At 36.5% G+C, this 23,619-nt stretch overlaps 1 long non-coding RNA gene across 1 annotated transcript in view; it reads right to left on the bottom strand.

Moving 5' to 3' along the window:
- Positions 1 to 23,619, bottom strand: part of LOC128810032 (uncharacterized) — a 298,275-nt gene that overhangs the window by 256,428 nt on the left and 18,228 nt on the right. Inside the window, exon 3 of the long non-coding RNA XR_008437903.1 lies at positions 17,689 to 17,801. This is a non-coding gene — a long non-coding RNA (uncharacterized LOC128810032). The remainder of the gene's footprint in view (positions 1 to 17,688; positions 17,802 to 23,619) is intronic.

Below are 23,619 nucleotides of genomic sequence, written 5' to 3'. Positions count from 1 at the left end.
CTTATGCTTGTTGACAGTCTGTCTTCACAGAAAATGAAGTAGAATGCTCCCCTCAAACCCAGGAAGTCATGAGCACATAAAATCAGTTTGTGTTCTCTCAGCTTACCCACAGCGCTCTAGATGACTGACTCCCCCTTCGACTGATGGCTTTCTACAGGAGCAAAAAGTGAAAAATCTCAGTCATGGCTACGCTGGCTAACAACCACTGCCTGTACCACTCTTACTGCCTTCAGTGTCTAAGGAAGCTGTTCTTTGGCTGAATTTTAGGAACAACTAACCTAAGAAGGCTAAGTTCCTGAAGAAAACAGAATCACAACTGGTTGCCATTGGAAGGGATCTCTGGAGATCATCTGGTCCACCCTCCTCCTAAAGCAGGCTCGCCTAGAGCAGGTTGCACAGGATCATATCCAGGCAGGTTTTGATTATATCCAGAGAAGGAGACTCCACGGCCTCTCTGGATAACCTAATCCAGTGCCTTGACGTCCTCAAAACAAAGAAGATTTTCCTCATGTTTAGAGGGAACTGCCTGTGTTTCAGTTTGTGCCTGCTGCCCCTTGTCCTGTTGCTGGGCACCACTGAAAAGAGCCTGGCCTCATCCTATTGACACTCGAGATATTTGCATACATTGGTAAGATCCCCTCCCAGCCATCTCTTCTCCAGGCTAAACAGGCTCTTCTCTCTCAGCCTTTCCTCATAAGAGACGCAAAACAATGAAGAAGAAATGGCAATACCTTTAGGAAAAATGAGAATCATTGTTTAGTTAATGAGATGGAAGCATTCTTCTCCTACAGCATGTGAATGTTTAGACAGTGTATGCACACAATACACTTGGTGGAACGATTTCACAGCTCTCAAATCTGTACCTTCTGGCAAGATCAAAGATTCTATTTTAAGTTGCAGAAATCAAAGCTCTTTATCTGGCTGTTCTACCTAAGCTTTTCTCAGTTCTGCGTGAGGCTACGTTAAGGAAGGAAGCAAGGAAAATAACGAGTGCTAATGTAACAGCAGTGGGATTTGGAGAAACTTAGGTTGAGGGTCACAAGGAAACCTACATAGTCTCTGCATTTCTCAGCAACATCACTAGATCCATTTCATCATGTACACTAGGTGATCTTCTCTGTAAATTATTTCAGAGCAGAACTGATAGTTGTGTCCTTCACCTGTTACATAAAGACTTGTGTTATACACTAAGTAGCTTTTTAGGGTCTTAGATTAAAGGAAATAAGTTCAAAGCTCTGACATGAGACTAAAAAAGGAAAACAACCTTTTTTTGCATCAATTTCATTTGTTTTGACAGCTTTTGTCCTGATGTGAAGGTTAAAAGATTCAGTCATAGCTAATTAAGAGTTCAGTTTGATCATTGACCTATTCCTTATAATATGTCCGTTTGCCTATTATTATTATTTTAATAACATCCATTAAACAGTGTTTTAAACTAGATTTTTCTCACAAATTTTCATCCTAAACCATAAATGTGAAAGAAAATTTATTGAGCAGGACCTACCATAGTTGTAAAATCATTCATTTTTCCTGGCAGATACCTCCAAATAATGAAACCATTCTGTCTGTTTTGGGCTTGTAAAAATTGATGCTTTCTACATTCTGTTTTAATTTAAGTGGTCTTCAGATTATTTCATGTGCCATAGCTAAACTGCTTTTTTTCCTGAGAGCCCAAGGTAATATTCTCCAAGGCACTTAGTCACATCTAACCATCAAAACTAGTATATTTCTGCCTCTACCACCTCTCAGCAGTGTAGTACCAAGTCTATGGTGACCTCTTCTTCTCAGAAGTGACTCACTCTAATGAAATGAAGGATCTTAATCACTGTAAGGAGGACAAGTTATTAAAGGGGTCCTGTGATTGGCCTTTGTATCAATGAGTCAACTAATATCTAGCAGCACCTAAATCCCTCCATGTTCCTCCTCCAAATTCAGACTTGTTATTCTTCCAGTTACTCACAGTTTAGAATAAGAATATTGCAGCTGACTATTATTATCTATTTCATTTGTTGTAACAGAAGTACATGGTAACTATCACTGTTCATGCTTTGGTTGCAAATTGATAAAATTATTCCAAACTTTGGAAAGCCAGCTCTTCATTTTCTGCAGAGCACTTTTCTTTATTTATGAAGTTGGCTTATTTCCAGGAAGTCTACCCACCCTGCAGCATCTGGCCTCCAGGTTCTCTAGACCGAGAACCAGCCAGGCAGAATTAAAATAAGGCTGATTTTTATGAAGTTCTCTGCATGTAAGTATAACAGCTCTGCTAGCTTCCAAAAAGGATAGAAAAGAGAATATGAAAAAGTTGAAAGTATTTTTCTTCACTGTATTTCTTTAACCAGAATGGGTGTGGTTGGTTGTCTTCAAGCAGTTCAAACAGCAGCAGACAGAAGTTTAACCAGTCATGACTCAGACCAAGGGTTTTCATCTGGCATTGTTCATCATTTGTAGTAATGGAGATTGCTCTATAAATATTTCTCTTGCTAAGAATGCTTCTTGAGGCTTCTCCCTCAGCTGAGGGAGACTGCTATCACAATGATGAAATTCTACCAACTGAGGCACAATTTCTAGCCCTTTTGCTGACTAACTAACTCCTAACTAACTCCTCTGCTGACTTTCCTATTGCAACAAGGCAGTGTCATGCCAGGGGGGAAAACAAACAAACAAACAAACAAACAAACAAACAAAACAAAACAAAACAAAAAAAACCAAAAAAAACAACAACAAAAAAAACCAAAAACAAAATAAAAACGGGCACAAAATGAGAAATTAAAGTCAATGAGTATTCAGAACGCATCATATTCCATGCACAATATTCTGTCAGAACATATGGTAAAACAATATAATAGTTATTCATCAAAGTTAACCCCATTTTTGGCAGTAGGGTTTTTTTTTTAGTAATTTTTCTTGAGTAATTTCAACTGTAAGAGTTCATACACAGAAAAACTGAAGTTGGAAGGGATCTCTGGAGATCATCTTGTCCAACCCCGCCTCCTCAGGCAGAGTCACCTACAACAGGTTGCCCAGGACAGCTTTTGAGTATCTCCAAGGGGGAAACTCCACAATGCCCCTGGACACTGCAGGACAATGTTCCATCACTAACACATTAAAAAAAAACTCTTATCTCCTCAGCTCCTGTTCTGCACATTGTTTCTTGTCCAGTCACTGGACATCACTGACATAAACCTGGATCCATCTTTAAATCTTCCCTTCAGATATTCAAATAAACTGCTGAAATCTGCCCAACCCCTCTTTTCACTAGGCTAAATGTCCCTGTTCTCAGCCTTTTCTCCAGTTCCATAATCATCTTAGTGGCCCTTTGCTAGACTCTCTCCAGTATGTTCATGTCTCTCTGGAACTGGGGAGCTCCGGACAGAGTATTCCAGGTGTGGCCTCACCCATACTGAGTAGAGGGGAAAGAACATTTCTCTGATCTGCTGACAACACACCTTCCAATGCAGCCCAGAGTGCCACTGGCCATCTTTGCTGTAAGGGCACATGGCTGGCTCATGTTCAACTTTGTGTCCACCAGGATCCCCAGATCCTTTTCTACACAGCTGTTTTCCACCTGGTTGGTCCTCAGCACACACTGCTGCATGGGCTTATTCCCTACCAGGAAAATTCCCCCCGTATTTGTTTATTGTATTTCCCTCTCTTTAACTTCATGAGGGTCCTATAGGGCCATTTCTCTGGCCTGTTGAGATCCCTCTGGATGGCAGCACAACCCTCTGCTGTATCAGCCACTCCTCCCAGCTTGATGTCAGCAACAAACTTGCTGAGACTACGCTCTGCTTCATAATTCAAACCATTAATGAGGACATGCACCAATACTGGGCCCACTAGAGACTCCTGAGATGCACTGTTAGTTCCTGGCCTCCAGCTAGCCTTGGTACTGCTGCTCAGCAACCTCTGAGCTCAGCCATGAGTTCCTATTTGCATATGAACTGTTCCTGTTACTGAAGGCACGATCTAAATTACACTGGAGAGAGGTAGCAGGTTCTTTTTTCTGCAGAATCATGCAAAAAAGAGCAACTGTCATAAATCACTGAAAAATAAAGTTTACTAAACCCTCTGCACAGTGCACAAATTTGTCTATTAGTGTTGTGAGATATGATGACGAAGGTATAAAGGACAATGATGCATCACCAGTGATGCATTTTTCATTTTAGAGAGTGATTTGTCTTTCTTGTATGAATTTTTAAATTTGCTACAGATGTTACTAAAATGAAAATAAATCTAATAGACACTTTTCAAGCAATCATAAATAGTGTTTAAAATCTATTTTCAGTTATATGCAAGTAGCCAGGGGGGTTTTTGAATTTCAAATTAACCCTTAAAAAGCATGTTACTAGGAGTCACAAATTCTTGAAGTGTCTTATAAATTCTTATTATTTAATATTAAAGTATTAATATTATTTTAAATGTAAAATATATGTTAAATTATTATTATCTCAATTTAGTTGCTTAAATATTTCCCCAAAATTGTATTTCTATCTTGTTAATAGAACAGAACTTTCGTATTCATTGAGATTCTACCTCAGCAAATGAAATTTGACAATCAGTTCTTCAGTACTGAAAGAAGGACTTAGCATGCAGTAGTAACGCTATGTGTAAACTGCTTCATTCTGCAGCATAACTGAACTCAAACTGACCCAGTGCTGGTGAAATGAAAATTTACAGCTTCCAATCAGAGTGGGATTAGCACACACTGTGTGCTAAGCTCTGTTGCTTAGTTTACAGTTAAGTCCTAAAGCATTCACAGTTTTAAAAATTACCTTTGGATTGAGTTGAATTTCACATATAACTCAGAAGCCAATTAATATTTATGGAAAGTTTAGTTAATTAGCTGCCTGGTCAAAAGAAAGCAAATGACAATCATTATGAGCAGCTGAAACACCAGAAAGCAAGATGGTAATAAACAACTAAACCATTAATTTCCTTCCCTTTCATACCAGTGGAAAATGTGCCAGAATCTCTGCATTCATTCACTTACTTCAGAAGAAAATACAATTTGTAATAGGCTCTGCTTCAAGCAATAAATAAAAGAAACATTTCACTTAGCATACATCTACAGCACTAAGATCATGAGGCTGTACAAAAAGCATTACTTGGGGAAATTTCTCTTTTCACTGCTTGTGGTGGAGAGGAAAGGAAATATGTCTGCTGCATCATGCAATGACCTCTTAGTGAAGCAGAAATGGCAAATTCATTTTTGAAGATGGAAGTAACATTCTCCTTTCTCAGTGTTGAGGATTACTGTCCAACTAGTACTGGTCATTTTGTATAGGGATTTCCCTACTTAATTAATGGGACTACTTTTTCAGCTGTATTTTCTGTGAATCTTTTACACTGAGACACACAGACACATACCTGAAGAAGATTTGAGACAGAAATCATTATATTTTGGGTCAAGGAACACAGGCCTCAGCTTAGGAAAGAAGACTTTTACTCTCTGTTGCAGAGGCAGGTTCCTCATCTTTAAGCCAGTCATAAGAGGACAGACAATATGACTCCAACATACATATTAATATTCTCTTCCTGACTTGAATAGAACTTATTCTTAACTTCTGACCTTCCTAAGATTCCAAAAGCAATGTCAAACCCCAAATCATTTGTCACCACTGCTGCTTTCAAGAATCTCCACACTACTGGTATCTTCATTCATAAAATAAGCACATTCATTCATGTTCCATGTAAATAGCTACATGTGATGCTAATTATACTCTATATTACTAGTAATAGTAATAATTTCTTGGGGGGTTGATACATATGAACAATTTAAAAAATCCTCACCAATTAATGGTAGTTCACGAGTATAAAATAAAATTCACACTTAATGGGGTACTGCCAATCATTAGTTTTTATGTCACATGCAATCTTATGTCTTCTCAGTAACATGAAGAGCAATAACATGTTCTCATTACTGATTCTTTCTTAAAAACTCCATCCTTAAAGAGAATACCACTTTCTGCAATTGTCATGTTTTCTTCATTTTAACTAGTATTTATTTAATAATTTTAATTAAATGCTTTCCCATCAAAATCTTGCAAATTGGAATTCCATTTTCTCCATTTCCTGTGTCTATGACAAAATCAACTGTACACATTTCTAATGCTTCTAATTTGATATCGTTAGCACTAAACCACTAAAAATATGAGACACTCAGTTTCAAACACTGCTGGATAAAATTGCTGCTACACAATTATCAGCACAATTAAATTCCGCTTATATTTGGCTATTACACTCATCACTTTTCTTGCTACTCCTAAAAGCCCCCAGGTGTCTATACCATATACTTTTAATATGAGGACGGTTTGTTAATTGTTTTGTATTACACTATATTAAGAGAAATATCCATTCAGGTAGTTTGCCCATTCAAATATCACAAAAAGTGTCAGAAAACACACCACCCGCTTAAAAACTTTAATGGAGGCATTATTTTGAGGAAAGTGAGTGGGTAGGACCAGCAAGGGCTTGTATCACTTTTGTCCTTGATTTCTTTCTGTTTGAGCAAAGTCATTTATTACTATATAATAAGAACTGCAACATCTATGAATAGATAAAACAGCAAACTATGAAGTTAGCCTTGAACCCTTTTGTGTATTTAAGTATTCAGCAGTAACAATGGAAATATTCAGGCATGCGAAAACAATAAAAGGCTTAGATATTATCATATGAAATACAAAAGGTGAAAATTATTCACATTCTCTTACTACTATCTTTCTATAAAATTTACTGTAGTTCAGCCCCAGGTCATCAGAATCAATGAGGAATCATCAGGGGAAACGGTCTATGGTCAAACTAGATAATCATAACCATTTCTTTTAGCCTTAAAACTCTATGAGTCCATTTAAAAGCTGTTATAAATCTGTAGGGTTACATTAAAACCTCATGACTAATAAGCACAAATACATCAGTTTAATTCTCTGGGAATACATTGTAAGTTGTTATGTACTAGAGAAACCCAAACTGAAAGTGGAAATAAACAGAGATACAAATAAAACATTTCGATATTTTATCATGTGCTCAAAGCAATTTCTTCCCATATGCATTCCATGTAGCAAAACTCAGCACTCTTAGATTGTATGTGCATTTTCTGCTGTTCTCAAAGCTTTTTGCTTTACTTGTAAGTCATGATCATTGTACACAGTGGAATGAACAGGGTTCAATTACTGATTCCTATGGGAAGTGGCTTCTTTCCAACTGTTAACAACTATAACTCCGGCGAGCCTGATTTCTAGAGAGTCTCTCTGCCTTTGCTTTTTCAACCAGTTACTTATGCATAGCATCTGTGTAATGGGACTTTTCCAGACCTGTACAAACACTTCAACATCGCTACCTTGAATACTTTTTGTTGTGATTTTAATCAACACCTTGTCATGTGGAATCAAATTTTAAAAGGATCTAAATAAAAACTGCAAGTTAATTGTTCAAATTATCAGCCAAGCAACTCTGCTCATCTAATAAGAAGGGTATAGCTGTATTCCTACCCCCTTCATTGGGTTAATGGTGATTCAATATATTTAGAGCTGGAAGCTACTTCTCTAAGCTTGAACATTTGAATGAAAAATGGGCAATTCAGCTACATCTCCCTTGGCAAAACAATCCATTTAATCAGTGTTATAGTTTGTATCTAAACAGTGGGTTTAATCGGTGTATCCATCTACTAATTCTAAATAGGAGGAAGTAGCAGGAGTAGAGAAGGGAGTGAGAATCATTGTATCATTGCTGAGTCAGTTTATTTCCTGTAACTATCCATCATAGCAGGAGAAGCTGTAGGCAGATGCACACTTACTTCAGAGATTACTTTCTTCCCTGGGGATTCTAGTGTTGGATGCAGACAACACCTGCTCCAGCACTCCAAAAAAGGTTTAGTATTTTCTTTTGTTCCTTTCTGTAAAAATGTGCAACTACTTTGTGCAACTATGTGGCTATGTCTTCTGAAAGACATTATGGGCTTGAAACTGAAATTACGAGTTTGAGTGACAAGTGAAATAACAGTGGCTTGACATTTACAGGCAGTTTGGTTAAATGGATATGATGGTATCTCTTTGTCTTCCACAAATACAGACCAGGCTTGTGAATATGGGATTTCAGTACTGGTCATCTCTTTTGAAAGTCTTTCTACTGCATCCAGCAGCTCTGAGCCCCCACTGGATATGGGGATGCTGTGCAGTGCCATAGTTATCAGCAAACATAGAGCTGCACACACACACATTCATGCACCACATTATTATCTGCTTCTCTGACATGGTGAAACTAATATTCTGAACATTCTGAAAGCAACATTCTGAAACTGACTTATTGTATTCAGATAACTTAGATCTAAAGCTTGCTTTCATTCAGTAGTCAACCCATGGAAGTGCTTGTCTATTCCCATGATGTCTGAAGAAACAGTCCAAGTACCCTATTTTACAAAAGTGCCTGTGAAAGTGAATCCTGTGCCAAAAACCCAAAAAGTCTAAGATTTGGCCATCTGGCCATTAACTAAAGAGGTGAAAATCTAATACTTAATAAAACATTTCTAGCAGAACTAACTGTTGGTAAGTGAAGGAATTCAGATGAATTTCATGGAAGTTGCATCCTAAAGTTTTTCAGAAATGCCTGAAAATTTTCAACTGAAAATTTCTTTGATATTTTTACTTACAAGAAATAGGATTCAGTATATATGTGGAAATGATGACTAAGAGTTGGTCACTTTAAATAATAACAATACACGATGTACACAGTTATAACCTGCTTCAGCAAAATATGAGAGCTTGTTTGAAGTCAATGGAGCTACTCATATTGCAATTTTAAGCACATCTTTATGAATGATTTAAAGAAGCATAAATGTTTAAGGTCATACCATCACAGATGAAATCAACGACAAGAACGTTTTATAAGTCTGCATTTGTGTGTATACACATGTAAATATGTGCATGCAAATACACCCATATATTTATATATATGTAACCAGACACAAACTTTTACTTATAGGACATAAAAACACTTGGTGGATAATATTGAGAATCATGACATCTCTATGGACAAAGTGTTATTCCCATTGACTATGTTGATTTTTGAGTTTCCCTGGAAAATACTCCATATAAATGCTTGCTTTTTTCAAGGCAGATAATAAGGACAGCCATGGCAGGTCAAAACAAAGGTAGCCTGGTATTCTGTTTACAGCAAAAGCCAAGAGGAAATGCTTAGGGAAGAGTATAATGTAACAAAAACCTTTGTAGAACTGATATTTATATTAGCAGAAACAAATCCTGACACAGTCAGGGTTCCCAAATTCTATTTTGCTCAAAACATAATATTCATTTATACACAGCATTCAGTATTAAAACAATGCACAAATTTAAATATCTACAGCAAAATTTCTAACTAAGTTTTCAGAATGTTTAATTTGTCTCTGAGGATGAGATAGTCCATATCTCATCTGGGATCAGACGAATATCTCTTAATAAATGGATTTTAATATGATAAAATTCTATAATTTAAGGCAATATTTGGGGAGAGCACATTCATATTCACAGTTACACAGCTGATACAAAGACTCATATCATAAATCTGACCTCATAAATGAAAAAAAAAACATCAGATGAAACTTCAGTAGCATTTTCCTTGTTTTCTTAGATTTCCTAAAGAAAAATAAACTACTTTTGCATGAGTATTTAAATCAAAGCCCATTATTGTCAAGCTTCCCTCAGCAAAAAGCTGCGGGGCCTATTGTTTTCAATATCCTATGGCTATTTTCTTTTTCCTGAAAAATTAAAATGTTACGGAAGTGGTCTCACTGGTTCAGTAAGTGGTTTCTCTCTCCTACAAATCAGTGCTGAAACAATGCTTCAGCAATGCTAGGAAAGCATTTAGCTGATGATACAGTGATTTAAATGAGACTTTAAAACTGGAAGTTGCTGCCAATCTGAAATACTGCAAAATCAAAGAAATTAAACTTTTGTTTTCAAAGACTTTGTATCAGGCTCCAAAATAACTCCTACTTTCATATCACCTTAGTGCCCATTCTGCAACACAAATAACTTGTCCTGAATACTCCTGTTTTTACCTCTGCTCAAAAATGCATCCTCAGGCATCTACTACTGGCTTTTGCTCTCAACCCAAAGACTTCAAAGGTGAATACAAACATAAACTGTTCTCTGCTTAAGTGCTTTATATATTGTCCAGCACTATTTCAAGAGGTATAAAAATAAAATGAAAATCTAACCTACTGTTCTGATGCCCAAAGGTGTTTCTTTTTTCTAAAGCACATGTTTTTGCACTCAAGAACAGTTAAGTCAGGGTTCTGATTCTCTGCTACCATTTTTGTCAGAAAAGCAACAAAGATTTAAAATAAATATTACCACTCCTGTAACACCAAATTTAATATTTATGTTACAGACAAGATGGAGTCCTTTGCTTTTTAGTAAATACTGTGTTGTAACCATTAACAAAGGAACTGGGGGAAGGGGAAAACTGTTAAAACATTGGAGTCAGAAACATGCCATGGGCTAATGAATACATTTTGTAACCATATGCTATTGGCTTTCCCGTTAAAAAAGACAAAGAATCGATACAGCAATCCAGGTGAATATTTTCTAACATAACTACATTTTGACTTTGTGTTTTTTGTTTTGTAAAGGTTAAATCAGAGTGTAAAAAGCCAATTTAATAACATGAAGAATTTATTTTTCTCCTTTGCTTCCTTAAAGAAATGAAAGTGCACAACATGTACATAACAGGTACCATTTGCATCACAACACCAAAGGACTTTTACTGTACTTCAACAATTACACTAAAAGAGGGGCAAAAGTGAGCCTTGCCACTTGATGATGTCAAATGTCCAGTAATGGTATGTTTATTCACTTAGGTTTGCTTTGATATCACCAGAATTGGATGATATGATCAAAGGGGAAATAATTAGCATCTTAACTGATCAGGGCACAATAATAGGACAATAGAAAGCTATGAAATTGGATTGGATTCAAGCTGAGAATTGTTTTACTGTGGAAGTGTAGTGATCTCTAGAGACCACTCTTCAATTGAAAATGATTTTCCTGTTTATAAATATACACCACTTGAGGCTTGGTTGTTGGGTTTTTTTCCAAATTTATTATCTTTTGAAAATTGTCTTGGCTCCCAGGAGTTACTGAACTTATTTTAAATGGCGGCTTTCTCTTAAAATTGAAATCCAAATGCATTTGCAATTAGGTAGTTTTATTCCCTTTCTGACTTCAACAATTAAAAATGGAAACAGGCATTTCATTGATATGATTTAGAATTTTAATCCTACAGTACCAAGGCATCAGTTTGCTAGGAAAACAAATCTTATGCAAAAAGTGAGTGTTAACTGCCAGGAAATAACCAATTTTACATCACAGCTGTTGAATATTTCCTTTAAAAATATAAAAAAACCCCTTCCATTATTAAACATTTGTAAAGATGTTCTATGTTGCTTCATTAAAATAATTCAGTAGGCAATGAAAAAATATCTTCTTGGATACTATTGGACAGATTCTGAGCCTAGTTAGAGTGCTGACTGTATAGGCGTACAATTAAATATAACATAATCATCATATCCTGTTATTCTTGCTCAAAGAAAAGCAAGAATAAAAGCTGTCCAGTCATTTGCTTTCAACAGTTCTATCATTTCCCATAAAATATTCCATCCTAGCCAATTACTAGTCCAATTAACTACAGCTGCACTAGCTTGTAGATGGAATAAACAATTGTTCTGCAGCTTAGAGGGAATGAAGAAATAGGGCTTCAGATCTTAAGGAAAACATATAGCACATAGCTTGTGCCTGACAAAATGTTGTGTTATATATTACAATCAGGCATTGAAGTAGCAGAATCTGCATTCACATTGTGTGGATCCAGAGACAGAGTTGGTCCAAGTCACCTGAATATTCAGCAAACTTTGAAGTTTACCCTCACTTGGACTCCCAGGAGGAGAACACAAGCCTTAAAAGCAGACAGACCTTCTAGTGTCTTGTAAAGAGCTGAAAGGATCTTGTTTTCACAAATATTCAAAACCTTGATAAAAAAGAGTGCACATGTTCATTCATAGAATTAATTGCATATTATTAATGCTTCACTGAACACCTACTGGAGAAATGCCCAATGAAAATAATGGTTTTGATTTTTAACTGTTAATATTTTTTCCACAAGACTCTATTTTCTTCATAATCATATGCCTAATAACCACAGTGAATCAAATTCAACATCAATTTACATCCTGCACTAATCTCCTGAATTAAACAGACCAGTTCCAGACCTGTTGTAACTGAACATGGCCAGCAGAATTCCACATATTTGATGTATCCAGGGCAGATACAACCATCAGTCTATTAACAGCTCCTGCAAGACACATTCATGCAACATTTAGTCACTACAAATAGACAGATAAAAGTAACTGTTTGACCCAAATGTCCTTTGTGGATTAAGTTTTGGATAGAAGTATTTCCTCACATTATGTCTTTGATTGCTTGAAATAAATATATTTTTTTACAGTTTGTGTATGCATGCAGAAAATAAATTAAACAGAAGCCAAATAGAAATAAAATCTACAGGTTGTTCCAACCACCAACTTTGATTTCACCAACAATGAACAGTTGTCATGAGAGAGTCTACAGGTAGCAGCCACATTGATAAAACACGATACACACAGCAGAGATACAGCTGTTATTCAGTGAAAAGTATCACCCCTCAGCAGCTGAACAAGGCTTTGAGCTTGCAAGTCCTCCACAAACCTAACTAAAACAAAAATCACTGTAGCACCTAGAAACACCCTGAAAAGCAAAGAGAATGACAATTTCAAGTGGGAATAAGAAAGGATGATGATGACTGAAATAAAAGAGCTTTGGATAAATTGTTCAACAGGGTCCCTATCTGACTGCACAGTTTGGAGCTGCTCTGTGCAAGAATTTTTATAGACTTTTTAGACTGTTTCATTCACTGCAGAAGGGTGCAGGTGTATTTTCAATGTGAAGTTACAGTGAAAATTCATGTGCAGTGCAACTTCAGCACATTGGAGTCCACCACTATGATTGTCACTATCTTTCATTTTAGTGAGCCAGATCGAACATGACAGAACTCAATCTGATATTTCCAGAAATACCTTCAGGACCTCACAAGTCATCTCAAATCAGGTTCTCTACTTAATATGATTAAAGTTAGCCATGAAACAAATAGCCACTTTAATGATGCCTGGGTTGATGTTTCATAAAGCTTTCCTCTAGTATTTGGCATCCCTTTCTTCAGATATTTTTTACTACCTTTGCCACAACCAGAAGTATATGTTACATTATGTGTGCTAAACTATGTAATTAAAGGAATTAAAAATTAGTGGAAACAGAAGAGATGATTGCCTGAAACCTGTCCTACAGAATTTGAAGCTATTATTGATTTATACATTCCTTACACATTGGGCAAGTAACTCAAAGCAATTTTTTAAGCGATCACCAAATGTGTGTTTTTCATGCATGACAGGAATAATTGGAATCAATGGGGACAGGACTCCTTAAGTGCACAGTATTGCTAGTGCTATTATACAATACAGATACTCAGAAAAAATAAGACAGTACTGTCAAGCCATGTTCCTAGAACTAGTAGATTCTTTTGATTCTTATTTCTATATGTCTCCATTTTGCATCTGTAAACTGAATAATGGTCTTTTACCTTCCAAAAGTTTGGTTAAAACAAATTACTATGAATATCATCAGTGTGATAAAAGGACACATGTTTGGAATGTAAGGATCACTGACTGCAGGCTTTCTGCTTTTCCTTTCAAAGACAAACTTTTAAAAATCAAGTGAAAACTGAAAGAAGTACACACAAAGTTTTCTTTTTCCTAACAAGAAAACACCACACACAAGATCACTTTGCCTTTTTAGAGATGGGACTTCCAGCTGTGTCTTCTCCAAGCTAGTTTTTTTTCCATGTTTTCTACATGTATATTTCTATAAAATACTGGCTACTGACCAAATCTGACACTTAGATGCAGTTTCTACTTCTTCTTGAAAACTTGCCAGAAAAACTGAAGCCAGGGGAAAATCTACTTCAAAAGAGAATATGGCCTGTAGGATTTGGTGTTAGGCAACTAAAGATCTTCTCATGCATTACTTCAATAGTTTTAAGTACCTTTTGCATCAACTCACTGAAATAAAATAACTGCTATACAAACACTTGTGTGACAGTGAAGTCAAGATGGGAGAATCTAGAATCCTAGTACTATATCTAGCAGAAAACCAGAAATCTTGTCTCCCCTCTGCCCCATAGACTTTGCTCATCTCCCTGCTTCCTTCCTTCAGCTTTTGCATCTGGCTGCATGATCCTGACTCCTCTTTCCTAGCAGCTCTGGTGCTTATTATTTGATGTCCCATCAAGGCCATCCAACTATTGGCAACACACAATTCCCCATCAGAAATGATCCTGAATTACAGAGATATGGAATAAGCACTTCAACTGACACAAAGTAAGCACTGGAAAATCCCACTGAAGAGGGAGAGAAGAAGCTGCCATGGGGCACAGGAGGAGAACATGTCTCTTTTGAGAGTGAACTGCTATGTCAGGTCTTGCTTCTGCTATTACTCCTGTTCCCACTGGTATTAACAAGCAGGGCAGGCTGATTCTGCCAGTTTCTCCTACTGTTAGGCCAACCTCCACCATTTTGTCTGCACAGGTGAAATTAATAAGTGTATAGAGATGCAATTATATTATTATTAATTGTGTTAATAATTCAGATCAAAAGAAAGGAAGCCTAAAACTAAGCTCCAAGAGAAATAAAGCATTATGAAGAGAGTTTGGCTTCTGTTTTCTGTGTCATATTTTTTTCCCAAGCAAGTTCATGCCAAAATTCCTGTTTCTTAGAAAGGATTATAGCTTTGTTTGTACAAGCAACTGAGCTACAGTCTTTTCCAAAAAGCAGACAAAAATCCTCCCACATTTTAGGATAATCCTTTTCCTGCTCACCTGCAGCAGAGGACCCAGTAGGAAGGCAGGGAACTGCAAGTCCTTTAAAATCAGTATTAACCCTGTTGCTCATCTAAATCAAAAATGCTCTCTCTATGATATCATAGAAACAGGTTATTTTGCTTTTTTTTCTATCTGAATTTCTAGAAATCATTCTGTTTTGTATCAAGATTACTTTCAACTTCCAGTAGCCTACACATCTTACAGAAAGTATCATGTTTTTGTATTACATTTGTATGTATGTATATATATATATATTTGCATACAAAAATTCAATTTTATACATATATTTTACTTTTTCTACACATAAGCACAGAAATCTTATTCAAAAAATACTTAAGACTATTTCTTAAATGTAGACACTCCTTTAGGACAAGAAATAATCAGCTGCACTGCTTACAAAGGCTCCTATGACACAACAGACAACAGTTTCATTAAATCTTGCCTCCAGTGACTAAACAATCTGCAGACAAGTTTAGTCATTTCATAGCTCTTGATTTTGGAGCGGTGAGCAGAGCTTCCCAGTCATGCAGAGCCAGATGGGGTTTTTAACCAAATGCAGTGTGAAAATGGATGTTGCAAAACATTACTGAATGAATCAGCAAATTCTAGTGTTACAGTAGCAGAGACTGAATGGCAAACTAGGCAGCATAAATAAATAAATAAATGGGTTGCTGTTTACATGATCAGTGGGAGAAAGCATAGAAAAATAATTTAGCTTAGTATAATTATTTTGAAAGCCACAGCAAATTGCACTTTGCAATTAGTACTGGCCTTAAATTCTTAGGGTCTTCCCCTCATTGCTAATAAAAACTGCTGCCATTATTTTAATGAGGGATGCTTGGGGTAATTAATACATCTCAACTATACTGAAAAAATATATATAATGCAGATAATGTTATTTTTTGTTGTTTTTTAAATCAAGAAAACTAGGTATAGACAGGAAAAAAATTCTAACATCACTTAATTTGCTTGGTGCCTTCTTTGCCTCATGTGTTTCTCATGGTCTCTCACATTTTTTCTCAGCAGCAGATATGAGACAAAACATGTATGATGTTCAATAACCAAATCAGATATGTTTCAGTCACTAAAGCTCCTGAATGAATGAGTCAACACACAGAATAAAAACCAAATGCCAACTGGCATTAAAAGGCACACAAGGAAAATGCCATCTGCACCTGAAGCAGCTGGTGCACTCACCACACTACATCACTCAAACACTACTGGAAAAAAGCCACTAGAAATGATCATGTCACAAACAGATGTAAGCACAAGGGACTGATTTGAGCTGGATCATCCATGTATCAAGGGGACTTCTGAATATTATTCAGTAATCTTTTCTTAGTTATTCAACGTGATACATCAAAGCCACAGGGTGTGGTGGGTACAACAACAACTAGTCATTGTGAAAGTCTATTTACAAATTCTTTAAGAGGAAGGTCTCAGTGTCAGTGCTAGTGTTTGCATAACAGCACGTAGCATAAGAATATGGGGCTGTAGAAACTGCCTTAGTAAAGTGACTGTGATAAACGGCAGAACATGGACAGTGGACAAAAATAATTATAAACAACAAATACTTATGGTTACATGAGAATCACATCATTAAGCTTGGCAGTTTCAGAACTCCACAATAAGACTTTTTTTTTTCAGAATTATAATTCTGGGTAATTAAAGATTCAAATAATTTAAATAATCTTGGACACTACTGTTGCTAATTTGTTATTGCATTGTTTGTGAAAATTATTTAAATCAAATTCTCTCTATATAACACCAATAGGAGAGAGTAGGTTAGGTGCTCCTCATTGTAAATATTTACCTTTTCTGCTTGGCAGCTTGGAATCAACAGTGGTTTATATTCAGTACTAATTGCAAATATGATTGCACTTTTTCTTGCCATTTTTTATTGTTTTATTTGTTTTATGTTTTATGTTTTATGTTTTATTCTTCAACCACAAAAAAAAAAAAAGAGATTATTTCTACTAAAAATATTAATGTCTCTAAAAGAAAAGGTTTTCTTCAAACATTTTGTGTTGGAAATAAAATTAAATGATCATTTATTATGAATAAAACAAGTCTAAAAAGGTACATCTAAAATTTGAGGAGGAATAATACTAAAAGAAGACAAAGTTTTTATTCTTTCTTGAATAGTATATTACAAAATGGTAGTCACTAAGAGCTGTCAATGATAACTTGCTGGATCAACTCGGCTAAGTATTGTTAACTTCTTTTACCTGGAAATCTATTTCATTAAAACTGCTGTATTTCTTAAAACCTGTAACTAATATTTACTGAAGTATTATAGATTCCATTAGTATCTCATAATAATTACACATAAACAAATATATTATTAAAATAAAAGGCTGGGATCTTCTTTAGAAGTCTGAGTCATGTCATATTTCCATACCTAAAATGAGGTTATTTACAGCAAATAGGAAGTACTGAAGACATGGTGATTCCACATTGATATTTTTAAAAATATCTCAACCTTAACTAATAGGTAAAACATTGTTTTACATGTTTGATGTTTGAGCATAAACTCAGAACTCTTATGGTTGATAAGAATCTTAACTCGTGACTATGTGTCTTCCAGATTAAGAACTCACAGTACTTTAATTAAATTTTTCTAGAGCCCTTCAAGGCAAAGTATTATTACTTCAGCCTTCATTGATGACATGGAAAATACGTACACATCAATGGGGCACCTAAAATAATTCATACATACAAACTCACTCTTCCAGCTGGAGTCTGTTGGCTGGACCACAGTTGATTCAACTGGATGCAGGCCCATTCACTCCAAAAGAAGGGCAGTGATTAACTCTACCAAAGTGTTTGGCCATCTTACCCTGTAACAATGACATTAAGACATTCATTAAAATATGTGAGCAGGATAAATCTCCCATTGCATCAAATCTGGCTGGCTGTTTTGTGGAACTTCCTAATTAGCCATGTTTGGGATTTTATTAACAATTTGTTTAGAAGTGAATGTAAGCTGACACATCCAATTTGTACACAGATGAAAGCTGATCTGGATACAGATCTACTGCAAAAGTACTGCAAAATACAGTATCTCATTTGTTTTGAGCTATTTTTCTGATTCTATTTTTACTCGCTGTGATTTACCACCAGTATCCTCTGGGCAATAGTTAAGGAAACAGATGCTGGGAATCTCTGTCCCTTCAGTTCCTGAGAGGAGAGGTCTGACTCACACTTGTTCCTAGTCTCTCCTTTGTACTCACACATGCAAAGGGTGGTTGTGTGAAACTTAAATTACTGCTTGATTTCCAGTTTCTCATTGCCAGTTTCCTCAAAGTTTCCACTTACGTATTTTACAGCTTCACCAATTTCATTTGAACAGCATTTTATTACACATTTCCCTTTCCAAATCCTAAACTGCATGTTCCCAGGATAAAATTAAATTCTTTTATTTTGAAGTGTTCTATTTATTTGGGATTTTCCAATGAAATTGGATAGAAAGAAAATGTACAAATCTGAGACAAAGCTGAAATTAATTTTTAACAGATGTTTTTGTCTGAATTTTTCCTCCACCAGTTTAAACAAATGCATATATAGAACATATATAGAACTACTGGACAGAAATAAATGCAGCCCATTCCTGTTTACGAGGCAATCATGGAACTTTCCATTGTCTGTGTGCAGATATGAAAAGGCTTGCTGGCTTTCATTGATAGACTGCAGTGTTCAGCAGGGTGCAGGAAAACTAGATCAAAGGTATGGGCAAGACAGTAGCAGTGTCCCCCCTGGCTGAGAAAAGGGACATTTCATGACATAAAATGCAATTTTATTATTTTGGATTTTTATTATTATTATTTTGAAAATGTTCTAAATCCATCTTATAGTAATGAAAGAGTTAAATGACACACTTGATTTCATTCATAGAAGGGTTTTATTTTACTAGAATTAAAATTATAGAACAGTTCAGAGAAGAGGTCCAGTGTCATTTAGCAATGTTACCCTGGCTGAGTTTCTAGGAGAAATAGTCATAATATAATTAATCTGGTGGAACAGCTGAATACACAGACTGCAATTAATTTTGCTCTGAAAATTAAGAGTTCTACAGTATTTGAAAAGAAATTGTATCGGTCAATAGATTTTTGAATTATGTAGGTTGTGGGCAATAAAGCAAATCATTGTTGCTGTTGTAAAACTTGTTTAAATCAACTGAATTATTACAGTCAATCTGCATACTTAATAAATCTGCACTAGTATTCATTTATATTAAAAAAAACAGATTCACATTTCAACTTCTAACTAAAGAGGCAAGAAAAGTTTTAAATAAACCATCAGACTACTCTCAACAAACTGAACAAATGTGGAGCATTTACTGTTTCCTTGTTCAGCATGTTAAAAGCATATGAGAACAGTGCATAACTAATATCCATAGATCAGAAACTTGCTTCTTGATTATGCAGAGATATAGACAGTACCTCTTTAACAGTTTCTTTCAGGGAATATTTCTCCAGTAAGAACTGGACTTTTAAGCAGATGGTCGCTGCACAAGAAACAGTTGAACAGTGGCACCCAGAGGTAAAAAGTGTACTGCTCCTGAGGAGATTCCATGTATTGTAACCTGTTTCTCATCTTTTCCTTCTGTCATTCCCATATTTTCTTAACCAACAAATGACAAAAAAGAAATGCTGCAATTTGGATGAACATCCTCCAGAGTTAAAAAAAAAAAAAAAAAGCCTCTGCTTTGTAACAACTATCATAGTTGGGAACATATTTTAGTAACACATTTTTCCTACATATTTTCTCTAACAAAGAATGGGATAAAAATAACCATGGAAAAAAACCATATTGTTAGATGCTTCTCCTTAAATGGAATTCTGAGACCATAAAGTCTTGTACTCTCCCTAAATTGACTAGCTGAAATTATTGTGCAGGATTATAACAGGAACCCAAGCGTAAAGGTTGTTGGATTTTAGGAAAAAATCTTGGGATCATAGTACAAATAGAGTAATAGCTGACACAAACTATCCAAATTATCGCAGATGCCTTGACTTCAGATGTTTAGTAAAACCTATTGTATCATTTTCATAAAAGCACCAGGCTGAGAGTACCACCCCTCAGCAAAAACCTCCCTGCACTCCTTTACCAATATCTAGTTCTATATAGATTAATATATTCATTATAAGCATGCCAGTTATTTATTTCATAACCACTTTAAATAAATATAAAGCTGCCCAGCATCAGTCCTAGGAAGGCCAAATAAAATGAGGCCCATTGATTTTTAATTAGAAAGGCCATACTTCAGCAATTTGCAATGTGTGCCTGCACCTTTCAGTTAGAGTGGGACTCTGTACCTGGGCTGAGCTGCAGCGAACCACATCCACAGTCTCTAAGGGTCCTCAAAACAACAACTTAACAGACCATAATAGGCAAGTATCAGCTCAAATGAGACGACAGGAAGTGCACAAAATATTTCTGGTTATATTCCCTAGTAGCAAGACCTTTTGTCTGCTCTGCTCTTCATGCCAGTTGTTAAAAGTATTGTATTGTTATCATCATCGTTATAACCATCATTATTTATTATCATGTAAGGAGCAGTTGTAATGTGGTGGGCAAAATGTGAAGTTCACCTTCCTGTATGCACATTTCCAGTCCATACATAAGAAAGTAGTTTCCACAAACTGCAGACAGAGGCAAATATTCCTAAAATTATATCTATAACCACTGTGTTCGGGATTGCAGTTAGACTCCAATCCATACAAAACCCATCAACTCAATTCAACTTCTAATAGTTTATAGATGTGGACAATTCTCCACATCTGCGTTTCAAGCAGGATTTTAAACAAATATTTGAAAGCAAATATGGAAGGGAATTATGGCTATGTTGCAAACTGATATCCTTCCTCTCCCCAACACTCCTTCATTTTCTTCATATCTCTTTATTAAGATCTCAACTATTTGTAGGAAATGGTAGCTGCAAAGCTTGCAAGGCAGACTCGCTGCCATGGAGCTACGTGCGGGACTGAAGAGGCAGCAGCACGGCTCTCCGTACAGCGAACCCATAATGATCGCCAGTAAATGATCATATAATAGGAATTGTAGGGAGTGACGCTAAGTTTATGGCATGTTTTATCCCGGCCGAGCGCCGCTCGCCAATCCCGGCGCAGCCTCAGCTCCCGCCCTGCAGGCCCGGGCGGGGCGGGGCGGCGCCCCCTGGCGGCCGCGGCGCGCAGGGAAGGGCCGCGCCCCGGCCCGGCCCGCGGAGGGAGCGGGATCCCGCCGGGGACCGCTCCGAGGCGGGCATCCAGGGCACCGACCCGAGGCACGACCCGAGGCACGACCCGAGGCACCGACCCGAGGCACGACCCGAGGCACGACCCGAGGCACCGACCCGAGGCATGGATCGCTAGGCACTTCGGAGGCCGTGTACAGTTTGCTTCTTGCGAGAAGGCCTAAATAAAGGCACTGTTCGAATTCCTCATGAGCATCAGCGCTAGATCAGCTCAACGCCAGCACTTCATAGAGAATGGACTGTGTTATTTTTCTGTGTTACTACATTTGTTTTTGCCTCAGGCGTCCAGAAAATATTTCAGTGTTCCTAATTACAATCATGTTTGGCTGTTTCTTTAGATCAATTTAAGGTATTCTTACAGATACAGGCAAGGATTTGGCTACATTGGTTTTAGATTTTTTTGTTCTAGTTCCCAGAAAACGTCATCTGAGAAGAGATCTATTCCCTCTGAAACAAATGTCACTTAAACGCATGGCTAGAAATGTAAAACTTAATAACAATTTTTAGAGCACAGTTTCTCTTCCAAGATTATGCTGTAAAGAAGGTGTAAAAATAAATAATACTTACCACCAACCAATAAATAAAGGCAACATTTTAATTCCATAAAAATACATTGAAAGGAGAGAAGCATTTTATGGAGCAGCAGAATAGAAAATCAGTATGTACTTCCTTCCAAAAGTACAGAATTTTCTGTGTTCTATGGAAATGCAGGTGTGATATATAGGTAGGGGGGAAAAAGCAACACACAACAAAATAAAATAAGAAGAGCAAAAGAAATCAAAACATCAGTTTACTCCTACTGATAACAGACAGAAACATTGAATCAGAAGTAAATTCTTGTTTCAACATCTGCATGAAGGTAAGTACAGTGCAAGAGATGGTGAGGAGGATTCACTGTTCTTTTTAGACACCCCTTTATAATGGACTGCTTTTTAAAAAAGTATCAAAGAAAACAACATTGCTTTAACCATTCCTGCCTTACCTGCAGCACCCAGGCTGACATTCTCACCCATCCCGCTCCCCAGACCCTACAATGGTAACACTGAAGAGACCTGCTCATATTTAACTGCATGTGTTATGCTGTCAGCCCAAACACACATTTTTCTGTTTTGTAAACACTGCAGCTTATTCTGCTTGGCTGTGGTGATCCAAGAAGAAAACAGATCTATAGTTTTGAATTAGGGGGTTAAACATGAAAAATTACTCTTGCGAATTTTCCTTTAATAATCTTATCTGCTGCTTATGTGTGCAGCAGGAAGAAAATGTTCTCACTCTCTTTCAAATACACCCCAAAGGCTTTATCCACAGAGCAAATGAGCAGCCCCAACTTCTGCTCTTGTCAATGAAAGACAGAAAGCATTCATAGGCTGCACAGATCAAACATGGTACAGATTTTCATCATTTCTGGCAAACTAAACTGCCAAACAATCTGATCAATGGTCTATTTATCTAATCTAATTTTCCACCACTCTGGGGGCATATATAGAAGCTTCCATGAAGTACAGTTCTAGAGTAAGCTATCCAGCTTGGCACAGCACTTGGCAAATCTCCCCTTAAGTATTACAGATTATATGTCCCTTAAAACACTGAATCAAATATGCCCGTGAATGTCATTACTGCTGTTGTTGGCTAATACCTTGTTTAAAAGTTAAAGGAAGACATTTAGTTTTCCATTAAAAACTAAATATTTTTCTGACAAAACAGTTGATAAAACGGAGCTCCACAAGAAGTTCACCCAGACAAAATATCTCACATCGTGTATGCAGGGCACAGAACAGACCTGGCTGTGCCCAGCACATGTGAAGACAACATTTCCATTTCTAACTTCACTGTCTCTGTGATTACAAGGTTATAGAACACTTAAACAAAATTATTTGACATAGTTAAACTATAGCAGCATCATATGACCTAATTAAATGCTATGTTTGGATATATATGAGTTTTATAGTAAGTAAGACAATTTTACAGGTTTTGTTACTATTTACAAAAACATATTTAGCAAAGATCATTTCATAAACCCTACAATTTTAATTTGAATCTACACTGGTACATTCTTAGACTATGCATTATGTAAATTCATATTATTTAGTAAAATCAAATTGTAGCAGTCAGTGTGCTGCCCATCTGATTTTAACTAACCAATACACTTATCAAAATGACAGTATTATTTTCATAGCTGCCTGAATGTAAAAATAAGTTCTGTTTGATATATTATAATGTTTATATTAATCCTTTTAAACATTTGCTGCCTTTCACCCCATAAGTGATCTCTGCAAAGTGTGTTGAGTGATTTATTTAAGGTCTGACCCAGGAAAGTGCAGAGAAGGCTTACATCCCAATGACTTCAGGAACGAGCTTCTTCATGAACCTTCAAGGATCAAGCTCTGAGGATTTGGCAATTC

This window comes from Vidua macroura, chromosome 7 (genome assembly GCF_024509145.1).
Source record: "Vidua macroura isolate BioBank_ID:100142 chromosome 7, ASM2450914v1, whole genome shotgun sequence".
NCBI lineage: Eukaryota > Metazoa > Chordata > Aves > Passeriformes > Viduidae > Vidua > Vidua macroura.
The sequence above is the reverse complement of the archived record's forward strand: the minus strand, read 5'-3'. Positions and strand labels throughout refer to the sequence as shown.